The sequence below is a fragment of the Nannospalax galili genome, unplaced genomic scaffold (assembly GCF_000622305.1).
Source record: "Nannospalax galili isolate Female #2095 unplaced genomic scaffold, S.galili_v1.0 scaffold1428, whole genome shotgun sequence".
In the NCBI taxonomy this organism is placed as follows: domain Eukaryota; kingdom Metazoa; phylum Chordata; class Mammalia; order Rodentia; family Spalacidae; genus Nannospalax; species Nannospalax galili.
Genome location: NW_008358817.1, coordinates 1100521 through 1109624, shown reverse-complemented (window position 1 = coordinate 1109624; position 9104 = coordinate 1100521).

Genomic DNA, 9104 nt, shown 5'->3' with positions numbered 1-9104 from the left:
CAGCTGCGCTGGACCAGGGTCACTGAGGCCCAGCTCTGCTGATGGGAAGAGGGAAGCCAGGGGCGGGCCCAGCGCCTCCCCGCTCATCCTACCTCTCTCCTCGCTCTCTTTCCTGTCTCTCTCACTCCTGTCTTCTCTCCTCCCCTCCCCCTCTCTCTGTCTCTCCTTTTTCTCTTCTGTCTCTCTTTGTCTCTCCTCCCTCTCCTCTCTCTCTGTCTCTCCTCCCCTCCCCTCCCCCCCCCCCCCCCCCCTTCGGAAGCATAGAAGGATGAATGCTGACATCTCTCTCTCTCTCTCTCTCTCTCTCTCTCTCTCTCTCTCTCGGCTCACTGTAGCTCAGGATACCCTGGAACTGGCTATATAGCCCAGTCTATCCTTGAACTTGTGATGACCCTCTTTTCTTCATCTCCTGAGCCTTCATATGTCACACACACACACACACACACACGTCCTTCTATGAAATTTCAGGGGTTTTTTGAGGGGGTCTTTTAGACACAGGGTCTCTCATGTATTTTTGAAATATATAACTCTTCATAACTCTTATAGTGCACATTATTTACAAGTTATTTTGTAAAGTATGTGTGCCCTTTTGGAAGAATACTGCACAAACATGAGGACCTGAATTCAGATCCTTAGCACCTACTTAAAGGTGTGGCGGCATGCATCTATAAGCCCAAGACTGGGAAGGCAGAGACAGGCAAATTTTCCTGACTTGCTGGCCGCCAGCCTAGCCAAATCGATGAACTCCATGTTGCTGGCCGCCAGCCTAGCCAAATCGATGAACTCCAGGTTCAGCGAGACATGCTATCTCAAAAAATAAGGTGGAGAGTGAGGTGTCTAGGGGTCCAGGAGTGGGTTTGTTTCTTCTGCTAATTAAAGAGTTAAAAAGCTAAAGAATTGTTGCCTGAAATCTTGGGGAGTCCCAGCAGTGCCATCATATGACACCTGGGAAACCCAAGTCTTCTCTTGGGGTTCTTAGTCTCATTAATAAAAGAATTTAAGAGAGGACACAAATGGAAGCTCGAGGACAAAGAATGGACTCAAATGGAAACTGGAGGGCAATTTAAAAGGAAAGTCCCAGGACAGGGGAGCTGAAATCTCCCAGCTACTTGGAAGGAAGGAGGGGAATAGAGACTGGAGGAACAAAGCTGTGCTGGTCAGCCATCTGGAGCAGGCAGCCATAGGCAGGTGGGGAGAGCTTTAGAAAAAGAGCAAGCACTAGTCAGGGAGCTTAAAAGCATACTTAGGCTCTGGCTAGCATCCAAAAGAAAAAGAAGAGAGAAAAAGAAATAGTTAAGCCTTTTTGAGGACAGGTGGACAGCTGAGCCTCATGGTGGCTCATAGGGATGCACTAGGGAGTGGGAATCCAGGGAAGGAAAAGCACATTATCTTAAAGTGAACCTGCCTTCCTGGGGGTGATCACCCAGCCAGGTCCCTGACCTGCCCCATTAGGTTAATTCTTAAAGGAGACAAGGGCATGTCTCCACCTGGTGGTAGATTTCATTTTTTATGGGATGTCAACCTCTGGCTTCCATATGTACATGTGCACACATACAGACCCCCCCCCCCCAACCCCTGCACATATACCGGGACTCATGGAATCGGGTCTCCACAAATCCACTGTATAATGTCAGAACATAGCTGAACAGGGTTTACCCATATGTAAAAATGAGACTGATGCTCAGTGGTCTCCAATGATGGCCCGACCCCACCTGCTCTTGGCAGTGTCTTCAGGCGTCTAGAACATGAGGAGGAAGTCCACCCCTTCCCTTTAGCCAAAAGGCCTTCCATAGTTTCTTCTGGATGGAGCATCATGTTCCAGGCCACATACACACAGGTGGTAAGCACTGAAAACCTTCACATTCTAGGGCCAAGATTTCTTCCTGTATAAGGAGAACCTCAGAGGCCCTCCTGTGGGTTCAGGGAAGGAAGGAGTCAATGACCATCTGGGTCTGCAGCCTTGGCAGGTGATACAACTCTGGCAGTTACCAGCTGGACCTAGTTGGCATTGGGAATTATTTTTCTGGAGAACCCTGGGCAAGCTTGGAGAAGGGCATTGAGAAGGGATGGGGTACATTTGTAGAAAATATTATACATACATACATACATACATACATACATACATACATACATAGTCTGTCTATGCCTAGGAGTCCTGCTTCCTGCCAGACTTTAATTATATCTAGCCCCAAGGCCCTGAAGTGACTTTGTTCTTACCCAGAGGGCAGCGACTGTGAAGTTTCTAGACAGAACTCAACCCAGGGGAGGGAGGTGTGGTATTTGGAGACTTCCAGCACTCTCCTAGCTGAAAAATGGCCAGGTTCATGTTCAGTGGATGATACTGTCTGAAGGGAATGAGGGGAAGACTGAGGGAGCCAGACACCCAATGTCTCTGCCTTCTGTATGCAAGCAAGCATGTGAACACATGCATACACATGCGAATGCATGCACACATGGAAACTCAGTTGGGCTAGGGATGCAGCTCAGTTGATAGGGTGCTTGCTTAGCATGCAAGAAACCCTGGGTTTGAGCCCCAGCACTACAGAAAATGGAGCATGATGATACACACCAGTAGTCCTACCCTTGGGAAGTGGAGGCAGGAATACCAAAAGTTCAAGAAGCTGGGGAGATGGCTTAGTGGGTAAAATGCTTGCTGGGTAAGCCTTAGGATCTGAGTTCAGATCCCCAGCACTCAGGTAAAAAATCAGTGCAGTGGTACCCATCTGTAATTCCAGTGCTGGAGGTCTGGGGGAAACAGATCCTTGGAGCCCACAAGCCAGGAGCCTAGACGATCAGTTCATTGAGTGAGACCGTGCCTCAGAAAATAAGAGGAGGGCGGCTCATCTCCGCTGATACTCTATCCCACTCTGGTAACCAGTCACCAAAGTGCCACGAAGACAGGACCTCGTCTTTCCAATCCCATACAGAGAGCCTTCTGGTGGGGGACACTCCACAGTATCTATGGATAGATGGCTTCCAGAGACATGCCAGGACTGAGGGCCTGGCCTGGTCTTGCCCTGTGCTCTGACCCCCATATCCTCACAGGACACACAGAGGGCCTGGCATCTGGTATTGGCATTCCAAGCTTCCAGCTGTGCCACTTCCAACCCATTAGATCTAATGTTTGGGGACGCCCTGCACAAAACAGATGCCATTAGAAAACCAAATTCTGTACCATACGGAAGCACAGCTAACAGAGCACAGAGCAGGTTAGGAGGGAAGACTGATGAGCCGGGTCCCTGGAAAACAAACGAGGGGAGTTGGCTCTGCCAGGTTCTTTTATTTATTACACTTTCCGTTAAAGGAACAAGCTACCTGGCTAGTCTCTGCTGCCCGGGGCAGGGAGTGTTAGGGATGAGAGGTGCAGGGTCTCTCAAAGCTCAAAGAGGCATGCGGGGGCAGGGTGGGGCCTGAATGGCCACTGGACACTGGACAGGGGTGGGGGTTCCGGCCTTGAACCTCACCTGCCTCTCATGGTAATTCCTAGGCCTTGATCTCTCTGTCTCTGTCTCCTCTTTCGGTCTGTCACCACACACACACACACACACACACACACACACACACACACACACTTTCCCTGAGCTGCTAGCAGGGAGAAGAGCCTTACTCCTGCAGGGGGCGGTGCTGCTCTCTCCAGTTTCCACTCCAGCTCCAGCCAGGAAGTCAGTGGGAAAACTTTTTGTTTCTTTTCTATCATCTGGGACATTGGAAAAACAAGTTTTTTCCTTCTACAGACTCAACCTCTACAATCTTGGCAGCCAATGATAAGACCAGCATATGAGAGAATGATGCCATTTGGGGAAACTGAGGCCTTTGGGGTCAAGGCAAGAATAATTTAAGCATGTCTGGAGCAGGTAGGCCTCTCAACTAAATAAAGATCTATTATGCGCCAGGAACTATCCCAGCTCCTGGAACACAGATGGGAGGAAGATAAGGCATTCCTCTGTGGAGCTGAATGTTCTACAAGAGCGGAGACGTACCGACACACTACCAGGATAACCAGGTCAACATGAAGGAAAGGAGCAAGGAAAACATGGGTACAGTGGCACAGCGGGGTGGACAGCCTCAGCTGGGAGGTGCCACATACACTACAGCCTGACTGGGAGAAAGCAGCCCAGCCAGAGGGAAGTGGGAGCACCAAATGCAAAGGCCCTGAGGTGGAGACCATGGCTAAGGTAGTGACTGGTGAGGTGGAGACCTGGGGGACGTGGCTGAGGTGGAGACCCAGGGGTATGTTCCAGACCAATGAAATCAGAGTGCATGATGGGAAAATAGCAGTAGAAGAACCTGGTGAGACGCTGGGACATCAAGAATCTTGCAGGGTCCATAAGTTTCATTCTAGGCATGATGTAAAATATTACTAGGTTTTCTCTTTCTTTCTCTCTCTCTCTCTCTCTCTCTTTCTCTCTCTCCTCTCTCTCTCTCTGGCAAGGTCTCATGTAGCCCAGGGTGGCCTTCTCTCTCTTTCTCTCTCTCCTCTCTCTCTCTCTGGCAAGGTCTCATGTAGCCCAGGGTGGCCTTCAACTTCTATGTAGCAAAGGATGACTTGGAACTCCTGCCTTCTGAGTGCTAGGATTACAGGTGTACACCACCATGCTGGTCAGACTTGGTTTTTCCTCTTGAAATAAGGTCTCATGTAGACCAGGCTGGTTTTCAACTTGCGATTTCTCCTTTCTCAGCCTCCCGAGAGTTGAGGCATGTACCACCATGGCTGATTGTGACTTAAACAAACAAACAAACAAACAAACAACAAAAACCTTTCTATTAGCCAAAACAGAAGCAGAAACAGCCCACATTTCCACTGCCTGGATATATGCTACATCATAGTTAAGCCTTAGGGAAAGAAGCCAGATGCGGAGGCCACAGATGCTAGGAGATGTTAGGAGTGGGCAGATCCATGGAGACAGAGTGGATGAGGGGTTGGTTGCCAGGGCCTGGGGCAGGAGGTTATGCATGACTACTAATGGAGGCAATGTTCCTTTCCATTCTAAGATTAGATGGAATTGAATGATTGTCAATACACTAGAATATTAATTTTATACTTTAAATGGCTGGGCTTCATGGCATTCACAGCAAAGCTGCTTGAGAGTTTTGTTTACTGAGACAGAGTCTCATGTATTCCTGGATGGCCTGGAACTCACTATGTAAGGCTGAACATCACCTGAGCTGGGGCAGTGCAAGCTCTGGAGAGACACTGAAAGATGCAAGGAATGTTCTAGAGCCAGATCTGGGACTTGCTGGTGGGTAGGAGGTAGGGAGAGCGTGGGCTTTGATCTCAAGCCTGTGGTGCCATCCAGAGGGAGTAGCCTGGTCCAGTTGGGTACAATGCACTGCAGTAGGGTGTCAGGGGCACTTGTGGGGGTGGGGAGGTTGGGGCCTGGGCTATTAAATCCAGAGCTGCCAGCATGTGAATGGCACTTAAAGCTGCACAATTCAATGAGGTCACAGGAGGAGGGAAGGGAGCAGCGGCCTTTGGCTTGGATGGCTGCAAACGGTGGCGGTGGCGCTGTGCCTTGGAGCGTAGAGAGACGTTGGCTGCATTCACAGGCACAGGGCTGGGGCTGTGAATAGCCACAAAGCAGATCTATACTGGGGAAGTGGTGTGTGGGGAGCAGCTGGAGGCATGACAACCTTTTGGGAACAGCTGTCTGGCCTGAACCAGTATCCTCCTCTACAGGTAGGGTGCCAGCTTTTCCTGCCTGACCCTCCCTCCCAAGGCAGTGGCAAGGGTCTGTCCAGGTTGGGCAACCAGAATGAATTGAGCTTCCCACATTCCCCAGGTGGAGGGGCCTCCAGGCCAGCACTTCCCTCTGCAGCCCCTTCCTCCCACCTCTATCCAGCTGCAGCCAGAGCCCCTGGACAGCAAATCACTATTCCAGTTTCCCAATTTCCGTAGATTTGGGCTAATGGCAAACGCTGGCTCAATGCAAAAAGCAGAAAACATTCAGATTTATTGCTTTGAGAGTTTGGTCTGTCTCCTGGGCCTGGTTCATGCAGTTTCCTCTAAGTTTCAGAGCATTTTATTTAAAAAGGAGAATTTCTGATGGCAGTGTTTTGTCTTACATTTAAGCCAGGCTTTATAGTTTACAAAGAAGTCAGCATAGTAACAATTACAATCCTCACTGCTGTGTATTGAGTTCCTATAGGATGGGGCTCAAGTAATCCCACTGTTTTCCACCAATGGAGAAGCTAGGCTCAGAGAAGTTAAAGGGTTTGCTCAAGGCCACACAGCCCAGGGCTAGACACAGCTGGATGCAGGTCCAGCTGGCTTGTCGCAATGCCTCTCTCCTCACTTCTCAGCTTCACCCTGGCCTACCTCGGGCCATCTGCAAGTAAGTCGTGAGCAAGAGAAACCAAAAATGGGGCAAAACCTAGGAAACGGTCAGGAAACAGGCTAGAACAGGATAAAAATAACCAATCGTGCACTGGGGGACCCTTGAGTCCCCGAACAACACATTTTATGCTAAGATTATTTTTGCCGTGGTGCTGCAGGGGAGCGTGCCTGGCAAGGTTTGAGGAGGGCGCTGGCTTTCCACATTCTAATTCCGTGCTGGCTAAATGGCAGCCTGTAACCACATGTGGCTGTTTAAATTGAAATGAAAAAAATTAAAATTTCAGTTCCTCTTGTCACACCTGCCTCAGCTGCATCATTCTACCTCCAAGGCACCTGTCCGATCCCAGGCAGCACAGAACCGTGGGAAATCCAGCTCTGTTCAGTCACCGGCTGCCTGTTCCTATAGGTGACAGGCACAACTGTTTTGATATAGGTTCCTCTGCAGCTGAGGTACCTATAGATGGCCACCAGAGCATCAGGGATGCAAAGAAAGACAGCCAAGGCCTAGCCTGGAACCAAGGCAAGTCCAGCACCCAACCAAGAGATGAGGTCTCATGATCTTGTAGAACACACACCTGCCCCCCCCCCTTTTTTTTTTTTTTTTTGTCTTTTTGAGACTCTCCCTGTAGCTCCATCTGCCTGGAACTCGCTCTGTAGACCTGGCTGGCCTTGAACTCACAGAAGACCTGCCAGCCTCTGCCTCCCAAGTGCTGGGATTAAAGGCGTGCACCACCACGCCCGGCTACCTTTTCTGAATCAGAGATTTTCACTGAACATGGAGCTCTCCAATTTGGCTGTGCTGGCCAGCTGAAGGAGCCTCCCGTCCTCTCCTCCCCAGAGCTGAGGTTATATTTGGGTTTTACATGGGTTCTGGAGACTCAAGTCTTCATGCCAGTGAGGCAAGCACTTTATCCACTGAGCCATCTCTCCAACCCTGCAGAACTCACACCACACCTGTACGATGTTAACAAGGTCCCCAGGCACACTGAGCTCTGACTTAGGAGTCAGTCTGAGCTGGTGAAAACACTGTTCCAGACAGGAAGCCAAGCATGTTTCCAGCAGCCACAGTGCCCCTGCCCCCAGGAGCTGGAGATTAAGCCTTAATTATATGGGCCCCACTCAGCTCTGCACCATGTGGCACATGGACAGATGCCCAGGACAGACCCCATGGAGACAGCTGGAGGCTGCTCACAGACCAGCTGTGGTACCATCTCACACTGACTGAGCCACCTCCACAAAACAAAGGGAGCAGGAAAGAACTCCATTTTTTGTGGGTGCTGGAGATGGAGCCCAGGGTCTGGTACACTCTAGGCCAAGTTTGGAATGTGTGTGTGTGTGTGTGTGTGTGTGTGTGTGTGTGTGTCTGTGTGGGTGTGCGTGTGCGTACACTAGAGGTTGACGTCTAGTTTCTTCCTCAATTGCTCTCTACCATTTTTGTCCTGTTTTGGTTTTTTTGAGACAGGGTCTTACTATGTAGACCAGGCTGGCCTCGAACTCACAGAGCTCCTCCTGCCTCTGTCTCCTGAGTGCTGGGATTAAAGGCACACATCACCACGCCTGGCAGTCTCCATCATATTTTTGAGACAGGGTCTTTCACCAAACCTAGAGCTCATCAGTTAGGCTGGTCAATGAGCTCTAGAGATCTGCCTGTCTCTGCCACCCCAGGGCTGGGATTACAGACAGGTGCCACCGACCTTGGCACTCACATAGGTGCTCGGGATCCAAATTCGTTTTCATGCTTGCACCGCGAACACTTCAACTGAGCCATCACCCCAGCCCCTAGTTTTGATATTCTTCACAGCTTGTCTGGGATTCTGAACATACAGGTGGTTTGACAGAGGCACCAGGCCAGGCTGTGACCTCTGGCCACTGTGTGCTGCTCCCAGGGCTCAGGGCCTGGGCAGGTGGTGAGGAAACTTCCTAGGAGAAACTAGCATTGAGTTGCTCGTGTAGAAAACAGGAGTGGAAGGTGGATCTGTCCCTAGGAATTTGAGGACAAAGACGGGCAGGAGGCAGGGACTGCTGTGGGGAAGAGTGATCCAGAGCTGAAGCCAGGCTCTCTCCTGCTCCTGAGGGCTGACTCATCCCCAGTGCCAGTGCCGTCTCCTCTCAGCTGCCTCCGGCCGTCCTTATTTTTAATCCCTGGTATGAGTTCTGATGACATTTCCCCACCTGCAAGGGCCCTCCTGGAGGATGGATGTTAAAATAGTCAATTTTACAAGTTGCTCCCAGCAATACAGAAGACAAGGGTGCTGGGGAAAGAAAAGGGAGACAGAGACACCGGCCTGGTGGGGAGCCGGAAGTCTCTCTGAGAGGGCTGAGTGGCTTTAGGAGAGGCATTGTAGTTGATCCTGAGGGGAGATCTGGGCAGGACGGGGGAGGTGAGGCCCCAGTGCCCTTCACAGCTCTTTAGAGTTCTACAAGAAGCCAGGCAAACTGAGCCTCCCTGAAAGCCTCACCACTTAGGTTGGGGCTCATTATATGGGTAGCAAAACCCATTTATTTCCTCCATGGAAATGGCCTGGTCTTGGTGGGTGTGTCAAGACGGTGCTCCATCTTTGGCTGTGGGTCAGTTTTCACCCCAGGCCAGGCCCAGTGGAAAGGAAATACAGTAGGATCTTGGAGTTTTGGGCTCAGCTGTTTTGATGGGGCACTGGGGGGTACCCCTGGTTCTTTTAGGACCTCTGGCCACCCAATTCTCTTTACTGTCCTTCTTGAGGTCTGAGATACCCTTTGACATTACTCTTTTTTAAACATTTTATTATTTTAA